This window comes from Pyrgilauda ruficollis, unplaced genomic scaffold (assembly GCF_017590135.1).
Source record: "Pyrgilauda ruficollis isolate IOZ18807 unplaced genomic scaffold, ASM1759013v1 scaffold1, whole genome shotgun sequence".
In the NCBI taxonomy this organism is placed as follows: domain Eukaryota; kingdom Metazoa; phylum Chordata; class Aves; order Passeriformes; family Passeridae; genus Pyrgilauda; species Pyrgilauda ruficollis.
Genome location: NW_024508100.1, coordinates 19,706,113 through 19,721,233, shown reverse-complemented (window position 1 = coordinate 19,721,233; position 15,121 = coordinate 19,706,113).

Below are 15,121 nucleotides of genomic sequence, written 5' to 3'. Positions count from 1 at the left end.
TCCTGTCATTCCTCACTGTCCTAAGCTGCATGAATATCAAAAAATCTGAGAAAGTGCTCTGTTAGCAAGAATTAAACTAATATGCTTTACATGCTGTATTAAAGAGAGAGCACTCTCTTGCACTGAGCAATTTATATAGATGGCAGATTTCAGCAATTCCAGAAGAACAGTAGCAGGGGTAGCTAAACCACATGTCCACACAGGGATGTGCAAAATCACATGGTCTCAAAAATAACTGAAAAAAATGCATAATTCAAACCAAATAGGTTGCACTTGCATTCCATATCTACACCTTAGAGAACAAAGGCTTCTGTTTGCACTACATGCACTCTCAGCTGGATGGGTTCAAGGAGCTGTGCTGGAGTAACTGAATGAGCTCATGTGCTGCATCTTCATCCTGGAACTTGTCCTATTGTCATCAAGTGAACAGCTGTGGAGTGACTGCTGGTCTATGCTGCGAGACAGCAGCCCTTAATGTAAATATATTTGCAGGTATTTTAGAGTTCTGAGATAGATGAAGGAAAACTGGGATAGAACTGCATTTCAAGCATGACTCCTAATCATATGAACAAAATATATTAACTAGAATTTCAAATTGGAGGTCCATCATAAGCTAGGATAGAGTGCAGAAAAATTACTGTCATCTGTCTTTATTTTCACTTTTCACTTCAGATAAATACACAAATCAAATAGTAAGATTTTTGATCAATTTGAGCTCTATATGCAATGGAACACATTCACTCACTGGAAATATTATAGAACAATGTACACTTCATCAGAATAATAAGTATTAAAGTATGTATGTGACAGCAAGCCAGAAGCAAGAAATATTAATTTTCAAGTGATAATTTGTATGTCAGAATGTGATAGATGGATGCACACATTTCCTGAACATCAAAAGCCATTTGTTGTAATGAGGCTAAATTAAATGCACCTGTCACTAGCTGCCTTTACTAATACTGGAGCCAACCACATAAATGGTAAATTCAGATACTTACAGATTCCTGACTGAAAAGGTGAAAACAAAATGCAAGCTTGTCTGATTCCCAAATATCTTGTTTCAGCTACACTTGACTACAGGTGTTGAATGTCCTATCAATAACCATTTAAGTTGAAGACATAATGTAATTGCCATAAATGCAAACCAGTTAGTGTTACGTATTATTCCCTGGCAGTTGTGTTCAATAGAAACAAATATGCTCCCTAAATGACGTGGTTTCATAGCCTGAGTTTTAACAGGAACTGTGTTTTCCCATAAAGTGAAATATTGTAAAATTAAACATTTACCCAGTCAGGGATCAGAGTTATCTGCTAAACTTCTGAGACAGTCACACAGAGTGAAATAGCACACCCTAATACATGAGTAACACAAAAGGTAGAGAAGCATTTCCTTGGTAGTGAAGTATGAGCTGATAAAATGCAACTAGGATTTCATAGTGTAAGATATGTATGCATGCAGAGGCCAAACAGATCCGTAATCAGTGATATCTGTGAAACACAGCAGAGACTGCACCACTTGCTACTCAGTCATCAGTGCACCCCATTTGGAAGCAATCTTTGGTAGCATTGTGAGATTGTGGAAATGCAGAAATTATTTCTGGTGAGGATTTCTGTAACAGAACAGATTTCTATTTTCCACAAGTGCTTACTGTGCAAATGCAATAGCTGTGACAAAAGCCTGTCTTGTCTTCTTGGAAGCACTGCTACCAGCAGATGCTAAAAAGATGCTAAAAGGTAATTACTACCTAAAAGATAATGTTGGCAGAAATTTCACCATCTGTAAAATACATTCTCTTAAATTCAAAGACTTTATATTGCACAGTAATGACCTGAATTAAAAGGACAAAGTTCACACTGAAAAAAACCTGAAGTCTCAAACTAAACACATTACAGGACAGGTCACTAACATTCATCTTCCAAATAAATGTCTTTGTGGCAGAGAGAGGTGCCTGAACAGACGCCTCAATTAACTAACCTGGTCTGCCAGTTCTTTAACTGGAGTAGTCATTCAGTTTTCCTCAGGGTATTTGAGTTTGACAGGCCCTTGTTATTGGGAGGACAAAGTCTAGCAAATCCTTTATCTTTCTTCCCTTATTTTCTTCTTTTCTTCCTTTTTTTTTTTTTTTGTCATCAAAAAGTGTCCCGTGCAATATCCATACTTGCGTTGTATCTGCTCTACTCCTTTCTTAACCAAAGCAATGATGGACAAAGGGGCTGCAGTGACTGGAGTTAATATTTTGCCTCATAGGACAAATTTCCATTTTGGAGCTGTTCCATGACACTGACTTGTCAGATTGCCGCAATATATCAAGTTCTTCTCCAATTGTGCTTGAAAATCCAGTTTCATCTTTTATTTCTTGGCACTTCATGATGCTGATGGCCAAATATTTCTGTTGTAGACAAGCTGACAAAAGCAGACACATACATACTTCTTGCCTTAAAAATAAAGCAGACAAAGTAGTTAGTATCTTCCTGTCTAATCTTCAGAAATCACAGCAGAAACTGAGGAAAACGGCAGTAATTTAGTCTGTGAAAGAAAGTGTCTGAGATTATTGATGTCTGTCTAATAAAAAGAAAACAAAGCATTTTTCCTTGTTCCTATAAATAACGACAAACTGCATGTTTCTAGGCCATAGCCTACAGAGGAAGAGAGTATATAGTGAAAGACATAGTAGAAAAATTGCTATTTTTTCTTTATATTGGAAACTTTTTTTCATTTAAGACATGTATTTTCTATATTCTACTTATCAGAAAGATAATATTTTAGAATTATATTCTGTTAACTTCCTTGGGCTTGTAATTTGAACGTATTTTTAATAAGCAGTGATTAAGAAAATTTCTTCCCCTTCTTATCCCCTTTATTATATTATTGTATATAGAGCTTTGCATGCGTTTGCCAGTCTAATAGAAAACTGCCTATTTTAAGATCTTCTTGGAAGTCTTAATGAATACTAGATGGGTTCATATTAGCTTGATTTGTGTTTACAAAACAGTTTGAACATATTTAATGGGTTTATCCCTGTTGATACAAGATTGGGGATTAACAGTTTGAGAGCAGCCCTGCCGAGAAAGACTTGGTGATGCTGGTGGGTGAGAGGCTGGACAGGACCCAGCCATGGGCACTCCCAGCCCAGAGAGCCAAACGTGTCCTGGGCTGCATCCAGAGCACCGTGGGCAGCAGGGGAGGGAGGGGATTCTGTCCCTCTGCTCTGCTCTGCTGAGACCCCACCTGCAGGGCTGCAGCAGCTCTGGGGTCCCAGCTCTGGGATCCACACAGGACAGGGACCTGTGGGAGGGAGGTCCAGAGAAAGGCCATGAAGATGATCAGAGGGCTGGAGCACTTCTGCTGTGAGGAGAGGCTGAGTGAGCTGGGGTGTTCAGCCTGGAGAAAAGAAGGCTCCAGGGAGATCTCAGTGTGACCTTTCAGTACTTGAACGGTCTCTTGTAAGATCTGATTTAAGCTAAATCTCTGTGTATAAACTGATAAACTGGAAGGAACTTAGACGGTTCAAAATATACTCAAAAACTAGATTAAAACCAAACGAGGTTAGATGTTGGTGCCAAAAAAATATGCATTTGTTTAATAGTAAATGAGGCAAAGAGAAAGAAAGCAAAAAAAAAAAAATTTAAAAAAAAAGTAAACATCTTGTTTCTCCCCTCCATCTGGTCTTCTTGGTGGTGAGGGTCCCCTGCTGCAGCTGCACCACACCACACCACGCTGCCCCACACCAAAGAGTACAAAATTCCATGGATCAGTGTACACTTTGGGCCAGGTGGGAATGCCCAGGTGTCCCCCTTGCAGGGGGCCAGTTTGACACTGTCCCTTGCAACGCTGAGGGTCTGTTGCCTCATCTTTGGTGCTCTGATGCAGGGTGCAGGGACCCTTTGATTCTGAATTACTCAGCATCCTGTTGCCAGGACTGAAAAGACCATCTGGAAAGATTCTCTTTTCTACAAGTTCTTACCTGATTAGTAGCTCCCCCTTAAGGTATTTGTAAGCCAGACTAAGTTCCCTAAGGTTTTGATTGAAGGAATTACATTTTTTTTATTGTGTTCCTTTATTTCTTAGTTAATCGATTTTCCTATCTCATTTGCATTGTTCTCTATTAATGATTTTTAATGAGAAAAGGCTAGTAGCATACCTTTCCCTTCCTCATTATTGAACTATTTATGTGTTAAAGAATAATTGTGTTGCCACAAAATTTCTGAAGCTGATGCTGCTGCCTTAGGAGCAGAAGCCACTTTCTTTGTACCTAGATGGGTAACTACATTTGGCCCCATCACAAATACCAGGTCTGATAATGCCCACCCTACAGTACAATTCAGATTGCTTTGTATCAGTGATTTATGTTTCTCATTATCTAAATAGTCCTCAATCTTTGTGTTATTTTAAATGGTATTAGAAATTACTTTATTAGAAATAATAGAGTTGTTAAAATATTTATAAGCAAGAAAAGCTCCCTAGACTTCCACTAGACACAAAAGTACATGATGATAATTTCCTCAAACCAAATCTTTGAGAGCTAGCAAGTACACCAATCCATTTGATGTTCAGTTTAAAAGTTGTGTTGCAATTTTACAATAAAAAATAGCGTATTATTAAAGTTACATACCAAATAGAAATCTACATATTTTCTATTGAGAGTGTTATTTATCACCACTGTCAACTTAAATTTTAACCATATTTTAAACAAGAAATCAAATTATTTTGATGCAGTATATTTTTCATAAATCCAAGTTGACTGGCATTAATTATGTTATCCTTCTTTAATTCTTGATTATAGTCCTGTAGCATCCGTTCCATTATTTTGCATATGATTGGCATCTAGCTGACAGGCCTATAATTGCCCTCTTTAAAAAGTTAAACACATTTCCTCTCTGTCACTGTTCTTGAACTGACAGCATTTCAAGATTTGCTGGAAAGCCATGTTAATGGTTCACAGAGCTTGTCAGGCAGTATTAAAAGTTTTGTATGCAAATTATCTGGATACAGCTATTTGAAAATCAAACCACACAATGTTTTCTAGTATTGCTATTAGAATAGCAAATTTAACGCTCCTTATTGTGTGACATACATGTATAAAGGTTGCTGGATATGATTTTGAAAAAAAAAGAGTGTTCTCTATTAATAATATAAATATTATTTTTCTTCTAAAAGGTGAATCACCTTTTATAAATATGATTGGAGGTTTTTTCTCCTGAGGAATGGATTTTGTTCCCTGAAAATATTGCAGTCAGCAATGAATCATCTTTAAATTTCCTAAAGAGCTCTCTTACCAAGAATCTGTATTTCTCATCTCCTTATTTGCAGTAATTTTTTTCACCTTACATCTTCTTTCATGTCTCGTTTATTCTTTTCTTATACAGCTTCTTCCCTTCTAAGATTAATGGTTTGTTGAACCAATGTGGCCTCTGTCTTTGCTGAGTGCCCTGAGGCTCTTTGGGCACTTCTGTTGCCCAAATCCAGTGTTCTGGACTGCTGCTGGAGCTCTGTCTCCTAGGCCCATACTTTTGTCCTTTGGTTTTTAAGAGGAGTTAAAGGCATAGCACCGTGCAAGCAGCTTTGTTTCAAAATGTTAGCAGTTGTCTTATTCTCTCAAAAACAAATCAAACTTTTGGAATGGCCATGTCAAAGCAGCCAAGCCTTGCCATTCTTCAAGGAATCCCAGTTGTAGAACACTCTGATTTGTTCATTTCCCCATCCTTTCCAAAAAGGTATGGAAATACTTTTTGTTTCCCCAAAAGCCATTTCCTTTTTCCTCCTGCAAAATGCAAGTGGTATTGACAGAATTAATGAACCCAGATTTGCCATGTGGGCCACTAAAAATTGATTCATGGTGAAGAAGATGCAGTTTTGATTAACCTTGTAGTTCTGTCTTCTGTTAGCGTAAGTAGATGAAGGTCAGCAAAATACTTTTCAATAACATCTTAAAATGCCTCATGAAAACATCATCTCTACTCCTTGTTTTGTTTTTAAAAAGCCATTAATAGTTGTAAGGCTATGAGTTACATAACCTGCAGGTATAGTGAAAGAAAACTAGTTAAAAATCCTAGCAGGCACTTGAGTAATTGTGAGATTGTTATGCTTTAGGAGGTCTTGACTAGGTAAATTACAAAAGAATTAATTGAATATTATATTTACCTTGTATTTTCTTCCTTCTATATGATACTGACCAAAGTTTTGTAGCTTATTAAATATTGAACCATTTCTGCTATTTCCCTTTGTTAAATATGTTCTGTTTCAGTTAATGTTGTGCTCTTTCTATAGTACAGCCATTATTTATAAGTTATTATTTAATAGGAATACTGCAAGAAACATTCTGTAATTAGGCATGAATAAACAGAGCTAGGAAAGGCAAAAGATTGGCTTGTAGCTAGAAAAGATTGATTTTATGTACATGGATAACTTGTTTGTCGAACATAAAAATGTGCCTTGGTCAACAAGTGGTTTTCTATATGCTGGTTAAACTTCTAAAAAATAATAACATTTTTAAGAATGGTGCTCATAAACATTAAAAAAATGCTCTTTATCTTTTCATAGTTCACATATTTTACTTATCATCTATCAAGGTGGAGGAAGTGTATTACTTTTTTAGACTACTTACAATGGACCTGAATTTCCCCAGATTAGTGGCCCTGATTCTGTTTTTTCAACAAACATAAGGGGACATGGGGACTTTCAACAAACTTAAGTCAGTGTGAGCTAACCTGAACAAAATTCAGTTCTTTTTGTAAAGAGCTGAATTTTACATTTTACATTACTATTTTACATCTATATCATCACAATAGATGCCTGGAAATCAAGTGATTCAATGATAATTAGAAAGCAGAAAAAAAATTATTTAGGCAAACAATCAAAACAATGCTGTAAGTATGAAAATAAAAAACTTTTGTTAAAAAATACAGCTTCCGTCAGACAGAGAGGGTAAGTCAGCGAAGCAGCAATATCTTTCAGCTACCAGCAGTACACGAGAATGTGTACCTACTAGTTATAGATGTTTTGAGCAGTACAGCACCTGCAGCATCAAAGTGATAATTATTTCCACATTTTTGTCTTACTTCATACTAAATCTGGAGCAGGGAGGGGTGTGGGGTATGTGTGTCCCAAGTTTGCCTTTGATATAAAATTGCAAGTGCCTCTGTACATGTGGTGATTTTAATTACCTCTGCTTCAGTGAGAATAAAGATTGCTGCTAAGCTGTAATATGCTGTATGCCTTGTCTATTATACACAAGGCCTGGAGACACATTTTCAGGATGCCAGAGGTCTGCTCAGTGATGTGTTGATCAATCCATTTTACCTATTCCTAAAGCTCCTTTCCCATGGCACTAAAAGAATAAGGTTATGAAGGGTGAGAGTCTATGGAGAAAATAGCTCATTTGCATTATTATTTGTCCTTGAGATGTCATGGAAGACCAGCAGTTCTCCTTAGAGAAGGACAGACCTAACAGCAAGAACAGGAAAACCTAGTAATCACTCACTTTGATAGTCAGAAAAACATTAGTTCTAACTATTTAATTTGGAATGCCCATTAAAAAAATTAAAATAAAAAAAAAGGGGGCGGGGGGGGAACTCACTCCCCCTGTTTCCTTGAGCTTGTGTATTTATAGTTTATATTGACAGCAATCCTGTGAAGTGGCCCCGGTCCACCTCCACCTTCAAAAGAGAATTTCTGAAGGACTCCAGCCTGTTGAGCATTTGGCATCTTTTCATTTTCTTTGAGACCTAGGCCTTTTGGCCCAATTTGTTTGAAGTCTGAGCAAATCCTGCTTCTAAGCTCTTCAAGGAAATAGATATTTGCTTTGTTGTTGCTGTAAATAAGTCAGTCTCTGTCTGCTGCAGTATCTCATCCATTTGGCTTCCTTCCAAGGCAGATGTCTGCTATCTGTCCTCATTTTATGAGTTCCCTGACTTTGTGCTGTAACAAAATGTCTTGTGTGTCACATGAAGTGTGGCATGCTATGGCAGAATGCATGTCCCCCTTTTTCCCCCACTCTCAGGTCTTTCCTCTTCTATGGTTGGATCCATTCCATTCTCCTGCCCATCTTCTGCCTGAGGTTAACCCTTTCCTTGCATTTAGTAGTTAGAAAACAATTGCATTAACTGGGAATATTTGTGGGAATACAATGCTGCACTCATTCTGCTTCCCCAGTATGGGTGTCTCAGGGAGTCAGTACTTCCCCATGACAGCCTAGGAAAGAAATAACATTTTCTAAAAACTAGTGTTTGGTTTGGTGCAGCCAGCTTCAAGAAGTTTTTGACTAAATGTAGGAACTCCAGAGTATAGGAACAAGAAAATGAATATATTTAGAAAATAAATTTTCCAAAATGATAAAAGACATTTACAAAACAAACAAAACACATTAAAAAAAAATTAAATTTTCTGGTTTCCTAGAGAAAGGAAAGCTAGCCAGCCTATAACTGCATGGCCTGTCTACTTAGCAATGTAGTTGCCCTTGCAGAACCCATATCTGATGGCCTTGCCTAGGGCAAAAGCCACGTTTCCTCATCAACCTCCCACCATCCTGGCTGCCCTCACAGCCGTATCATACTTCTCAGCACTTTAGTGGACTGGAAAGTGCTATTTTTTTCTCTCAAGGAAGCACTGGTCACCTCTGCATTGGCAGCCCAATGCATACTTTGCAATACATTGTCCAGGAGTAGCAGGAGGATGGAGACGGATTGGAACACCAGCCTTCCTTAAAGCTGAAAAAAATCAAAGACAGCTTAATATATATATATATATATACAGCTTAATATGGCTAATTTCATTATCCATAAAAAAATGGCCTCACTTTAATTCCTCTCGCTCTCAATCATGTCTCTCCTTTCCTTTTATCCAGCATGAAGAATTCCAGCCTCCATAATTTTCATCATTTTTTTTGACATTCGTTATATCCTCTTTAATTCCATTGGCATGCCATCTCTTCTTCAGAGCTTAGTTTTGGAAACAGAAAAGATAATTTAGCACATTATTGTTTAAAAATAAGGTCCCAGTGACCAGGACAGTCCTGAGGATGACAACAGAATTCATTTAGCCACGTGAACCTTGTCTGGAGGAACACAATCCACGTACCTTGCTGTGATTCAGTTCCCTCCAGACATAGATCAGGCCAAGGTCATTAATTCCAATTTTAATTGCTTTTCTCTCTCATTAAGTTGGCTGTGTTAGAAAGCTAGATCCATCCAGCTGTAGAGAAGAGACAATTAAAATCTTTTTGATGGTTGTTGCATGAAAAGAGTTGCAAGTAAGATATTTTTGAACAGAAAAGATTGTTCATATTGGACCTATATATTAAAGGCATTCCAAAAGGCCAGCTTTGAGGATTTGATTTTCAAAACACACTATCTTGTGGATGCTAATTGTATTCTCGCTTTTTATTTTCAATGACAATAGAAGAAGACAATGACAACAGAACTATATGTTTCCTGTGAGCTAGCAGTATCTATATTCTATATCTTGTCCAGCCCAATAAATTAATGTCTCTGTTTGAAAATTGCATTATATGTTTCTATTTTTTGATTCTGTATCAGTAAATAAGAATTGCTTAATAGTACAATATATGAGTGTATTTTCCTTTTTATCTTTCAGAAAGGAGATTTAAAAGGAGTAAAGTGGAATGCAGCAAACGCTTTATAAATCTTATCAACTTTTACATTTTTTCCTTTCTTAGTTATCTCAGCAGAACTGTTTTTTATTTTTTTTCTCTTTATTTATTTATCTTCATGTTAAAATAAAGATAACAGTAGAGAGCCATCATTTTAATAAGCATTTTTGAAAACAATTCTCCTTTTTGGATTTTGACTCTCATGTTTCTACACCTACAGTTGTAGTATTTACTTTCTTTTATTTATTCCAATGACAATCTTTTCTATGTTGAGTAGAAAAAAATACCTTGGCTTCCTATTGGTGGAATGTCTGCTCTTGGCTTTTAGCCAGTAAATTTCTTCTTATTTCTGTATCTGTATCTTACAATGGCTGCTATGATATAGAGTAACAACACATAAGACGTGGGCTAAGGAAATGAAGTCCAAAAACATTAGGAGTGATATCCTACATGCAAATATAATTTTAATTATGCTGCTCATTCATTTTCATTATTGATCAAATACTTTTAATTTTATAACCATATTTTTTTTATTTATTTCTAACATGATTCTCAGAAAACAGTGAGCATTTTTTTCACTGAATTTAGTTCACCTTGAAAAGAAAACATATGGGGAGTCTCGTCTCAGATACTTAAGACTTTGCAAATTTATAAGCAGCAAGGTCTTTATATAAGGTCTTTAATCACAGTGTGGACTGTGGCACTAATCCCTTGCTTGGATTACAACTGAGGGTACACTCTCTGTCATAACAAGCCTGCACCCTGGATGACCTTGGCTGGGATGAATCCTGGGCTCAGAGATCCCTGCCTCTGCATTTTGGCATCCAGCATTCCAAGAGTGTGTGGAATTTGCTTCTAAACAAATGTGGCTCACATATCTTTTTCCTATTCAAATTGGGCTGGGCCCAGGAAGGTCCCACCTGCAATGACAGATTTGGCCACTCAAGGGAATAGACCCTGTGCCTCTAGTCCCTTTCTTCCTTCCTATTAACCTGTGAGATCTGTGTGGCATCTGGCTGATGTCTGGGCAAGGTCAAAATATGTTCAGCCAAATAGAAATTCATCAGGATGCCCAGTTTAATTAATAGTAAATGTTTCTCTGGTGATTTGGGTTTATTTCCAATATTTGGATTTATTTCCTCTTCCCTTTCCTCCCCTTTTGTCAGAGCAAAATAGAAACAGGCAAGAAAGGCTTTTAATCTATGGGTTTCTCTTGGTTTAACATTTCTGTCCTATAAGACCACTACACAGGTAAAATCATACAAAGCAACAAATATATCGACAGGTCTACTGCAAATTTTACAAATCACCAACATCTTTTTTCTGCTTTTCATCTGGTTCCAAGCCTGGCTGTATTGCTACGTACATAATTACTCTGGGCACAGACAAGAAGCTGACATTTTGCCTGAGAAGCTCTTTAAGGATGCCAACTTCATTTATATGTTTTTCCAAAAAAGTAAAACTCACTTTATGGAGTTAAAATTCCCTTTAGGCAATTTGTGATCCATAGATTATTGACACAAAGTGCTGTAACTGCACTTTTGAAACCTTTGTAGTTTACACAGTCTGTATCTGCTTGTTCTAAAGAAATAATTACAGTTGCCCTTAGGAGCTTCATGACCTCCACAGAGAAGAAACTTTTTTTCTTAAATATTGCCATATCTCCTGTTCCTAGTTCCATTTTGGAATAATAACTATGTCTATGCAGGATGCAGTATTGCAGTTTTATTACTTCAAGAGGCCCAAGAAAAGCAGATGTGCAACACATTTCTGAAATGCTGAATATCTTTATCGTGCTTGTTTAGATAAATAGTTAATAAGGTTGCCTAAATTCTGTTTTCAGTATGCCAGTGATGATACCTCCTTCCTACATAAGACCCTTCCCATTCTATTGAGAAAAAGCCCTAACACAACAACAACAAAAATTTTTAAAAATTGCATTTTGTGTATATTGACTATTGGTTCAGTATTCCTGAAAAGTTATTTAATGCAAGGATAAGCCAATATAATTAGATACTTGCACTTCAAACAAGTTTACCTCAAGAAACAAGTTTTCTATTCTATATCCTTAATTTTAATTTTTTTTCCAAATTGAGTTCTCGTGCAGTATAAATACATATTGTACTTTATATGCCTCTATATATTGATTGTCCACAAGAAAAGGAAGATTTGAAAGAAACTGCACTAGAATGACACAACAGAAAGGATACAAGAAAACAAAAAAAAAGAAAAGTAAATTAATTGAAATTTATTTATTGCTATCTTTTGTATTACATACAAACTAAATAATTGAAGGTTTATTTATTTATTGCTATCTTTTCAAATACATACAAACCTTTATTTCTTAAGGACCAAGTATTGCTGCACCATGCTCCTTATCTACCTGTTCTGGCATTCTCCACAACAATTTTGAATTTGTTGGGGAATTTTGAATATGTTGAACAGAGAGAGAGAGCTCTTAATGCTAATAAGCTTTCTACAAATGTCATGAAAATAGCCACCTACTAGGAGGTAAGAAATTGTGTTGGTACCTACACTAAGCAAAACATAAAAACATCACTCATGCTTATTAGACACCAAAGAATCAAGCTGGGAACCAGCTCTTGTGTGTTATCCATACATCAAAAAAAGCTTCATCTGAAGGGTTTTTAAGGGTTTTTTTTTGTTGTTGTTGTTTTTTTGGGTGGGTTTTTTTTCGGTTTTGTTTTTTTTTTTTTTGTTGTGGTCTTGTTCATTGGTTTGTTGGTTTGGTTTGGTTTGGTTTGGTTTGGTTTGGTTTGGTTTTTTTGGTGCTTCTGATAGGAAAAAAGTCTGGATGGAGAAGATATGTATTATGAATCTGAAACTGGAAGTCAGCTAACTCACAACAGAGGTGAGAGAACAAGGACTCCAATCAGAAATAAAAGCTGAGTGGAAGGGAAGGTATCACAGAAGCCGTACAAAGCAGTGTTTTGCTAATTGTTGGAAATCAGCAAATTCAGCCCATGTAGAATTAAGGATGGTTATGGTCTTATGCAATGAGTTTCTTCCCTGTTCTTGTATTTGAATCTGTAATCTTATGTGTTGCTTTCCTCCTTCAAAAACATAAAAGGATTTGAATGGTCATATAAGTCAAAAGAGAAACTCTGTGTTTAACAATGACAATGATTGAACACACAAGGATGATCATGAATTCTTCCCACTAATATTTTTCTAGTCTTCTACTAATTCTTGTTTATTGGCTTCTTGAGCTGCATAGTGTTTCTATACATTCAGCAATTCTTAGTTGTTTTAACTTTCATGGACTTGTTTCAGATCCATATAGATATTCAACATGCATAACTTCCTTTGACATGGATTTCCACCAGTCTGTCACCCATGAACCTTTGTTCTTCCTAGTTTTGAACACCTTGTGAATTTTGTTTGTCTTACAGAAGAAAGTGTCCCAGCTTTTCCCTACCCAGCAGTCCCTGTCACACAGTTTCATAAACCCCAATTAATGATTGCTTCTGCAGCCCGAGGACCTGACCTGGTTGTTTTTAGATGGAGCTGTTCCACACACAACTCCCCTGCTCTTCTCTCAGCACATCACCATCCTCCCAAATACTTTCTGAGGGAGCACAGCTAGAATTGTTTGCAATATTCGACTTGTCAGTGAATCACAGATACATGCAGTGATATAATGATGCCCTCTGTTTCACTCTCTTTTTCTAATAATGACTAGCAGGAGAATTGTGTGTTTGATTTGCAATGGGTGTTGATAGGTACAATTATTCATGCAGGAACCTGTAACTTCTCATTTGTTTGTTCAAGTCTAGCAAACTTGTTAAGCATAAAAAAGAAAACATTAATAGCTTTGGATTTCACTTTTTTTTTATTTGCATCTTATCCACCCTCTGAAGACCAGTTACAGGAAAGAATTCATCTCTTGCAAAAGATATGTCTGAGACATAAAATTCACTAAGCAACCACTTTATATAATATAAGTAATTAATTTGGTAAAAAACTCTATTTCGTAGCAAGTGGTATATTTCTTTGCAATTAAATTTTCATCTCTTCTTTAGGAGCACATTTTAATAATGTCCACTTACAAAATTATTAATGGGGCCTGTAAATGTAATTAAGCTTAAGGCTTGCTGAATTAATCCTTAATAAGATCAATTTTTACATTTCAAAAAACTATAAAATAATTGACTAATTATTATAATGGATTTGCCATACTCATCAGTCTACTTTAAGTAATAAATGTGTGGTTACGTAGCTGATTCTAAAGCCAGAGTTGTATAGTCTTTTCTATCTTTTCCCATTTAATCTCATTTAATTCTATTATTTTTTTTTCCAAAAAATGCTTCCCCATAAGTTTAAAAAAGTTGAAGTATCATCCCATTTCATAAAAAACCCCCATGAAAATGAAAATGTAAATTTATGAAAACTGATGACATTTCTCTTTTCAGGAAAGAAGGAAGAAAGTAGGTAAATGAAAACCTAGGAGTTAATTTTAAGAAAAATGTTTTAATTTCTTCTAGAAGTTCTCATGTTTTTAATTAATTTTCTTCATCTTTTTTGTATTCCCCAGCTTTAATTTTCATTTTTGAGGACTAGATCTCATCCAAACTATCTTCCCCATAGATTATTAGCATCTTCTGAACCTGCCATTCAAAAAAAAGTAGAGTTATATTCAAACTCTGTTCTAAAGCCTTTAAGCGCAATAATTTATTTTTCCTTTATGTTAATGCATCTGTGACAGCCTGGTCTGGTGTGATGGACTCTCAGTGATGGACTGAACATCAGGTACCTGTGACACACCTGAGTGTCTGCTGGGTGATCTTTGCAAAACTTCTGTCCTGTATGGCTTCAGTGGAAATCCTCCCCTCTTTCCCAATTACATTTGAGACACATCAGATAGCACTAATTTAATCAGTATAACGGGTGTCACACTGAGCAGTGATGGTTACATATCTATTGAACCAAAATAAAGTAAAAGGCTTTGTATAAATATGGGTCATCAGTGCTTACCTTTCCCAACTACAAATCTTGTTAGGAAATAAATTACTTTGAAATGAGCTCGTTTCCAAAAGCCCATGTTGATTGGATTCATCAACACAGTTAGTTATTATTTGAGCCCATAATTTGCTAGGATCAGTCTCATGGGAACAGGCCAATAATTACTCAAGGCATCTTATTTAGCCTTTTAGAAGATAGCACGTTTACTTATTTTTGATCTTCACAAACTTTCCCGTTGTTTTATTACTCAACAAAATAGAAAGGTTTTAGCCATTTCTTCTAAAACTTTTAGATGCAGAATTTTAAAATGGTGATTTTAGCATTTCTAATAAATGCATCTGTCTTTTTGTTTTATTGATACTTTTATTTTTACATCTGATAGGAGCATGGCAGTAGCAATACAATTTTGTCTGCTTTTAATGCACTTGGGCAGTCCTTCTCTCTATCAGACAATTTCCTATCAACTACTTAAACTTACCTTCTTTTTATTTTTTGATCATCTACTTCTCATTTCCAACTAATATTATTTC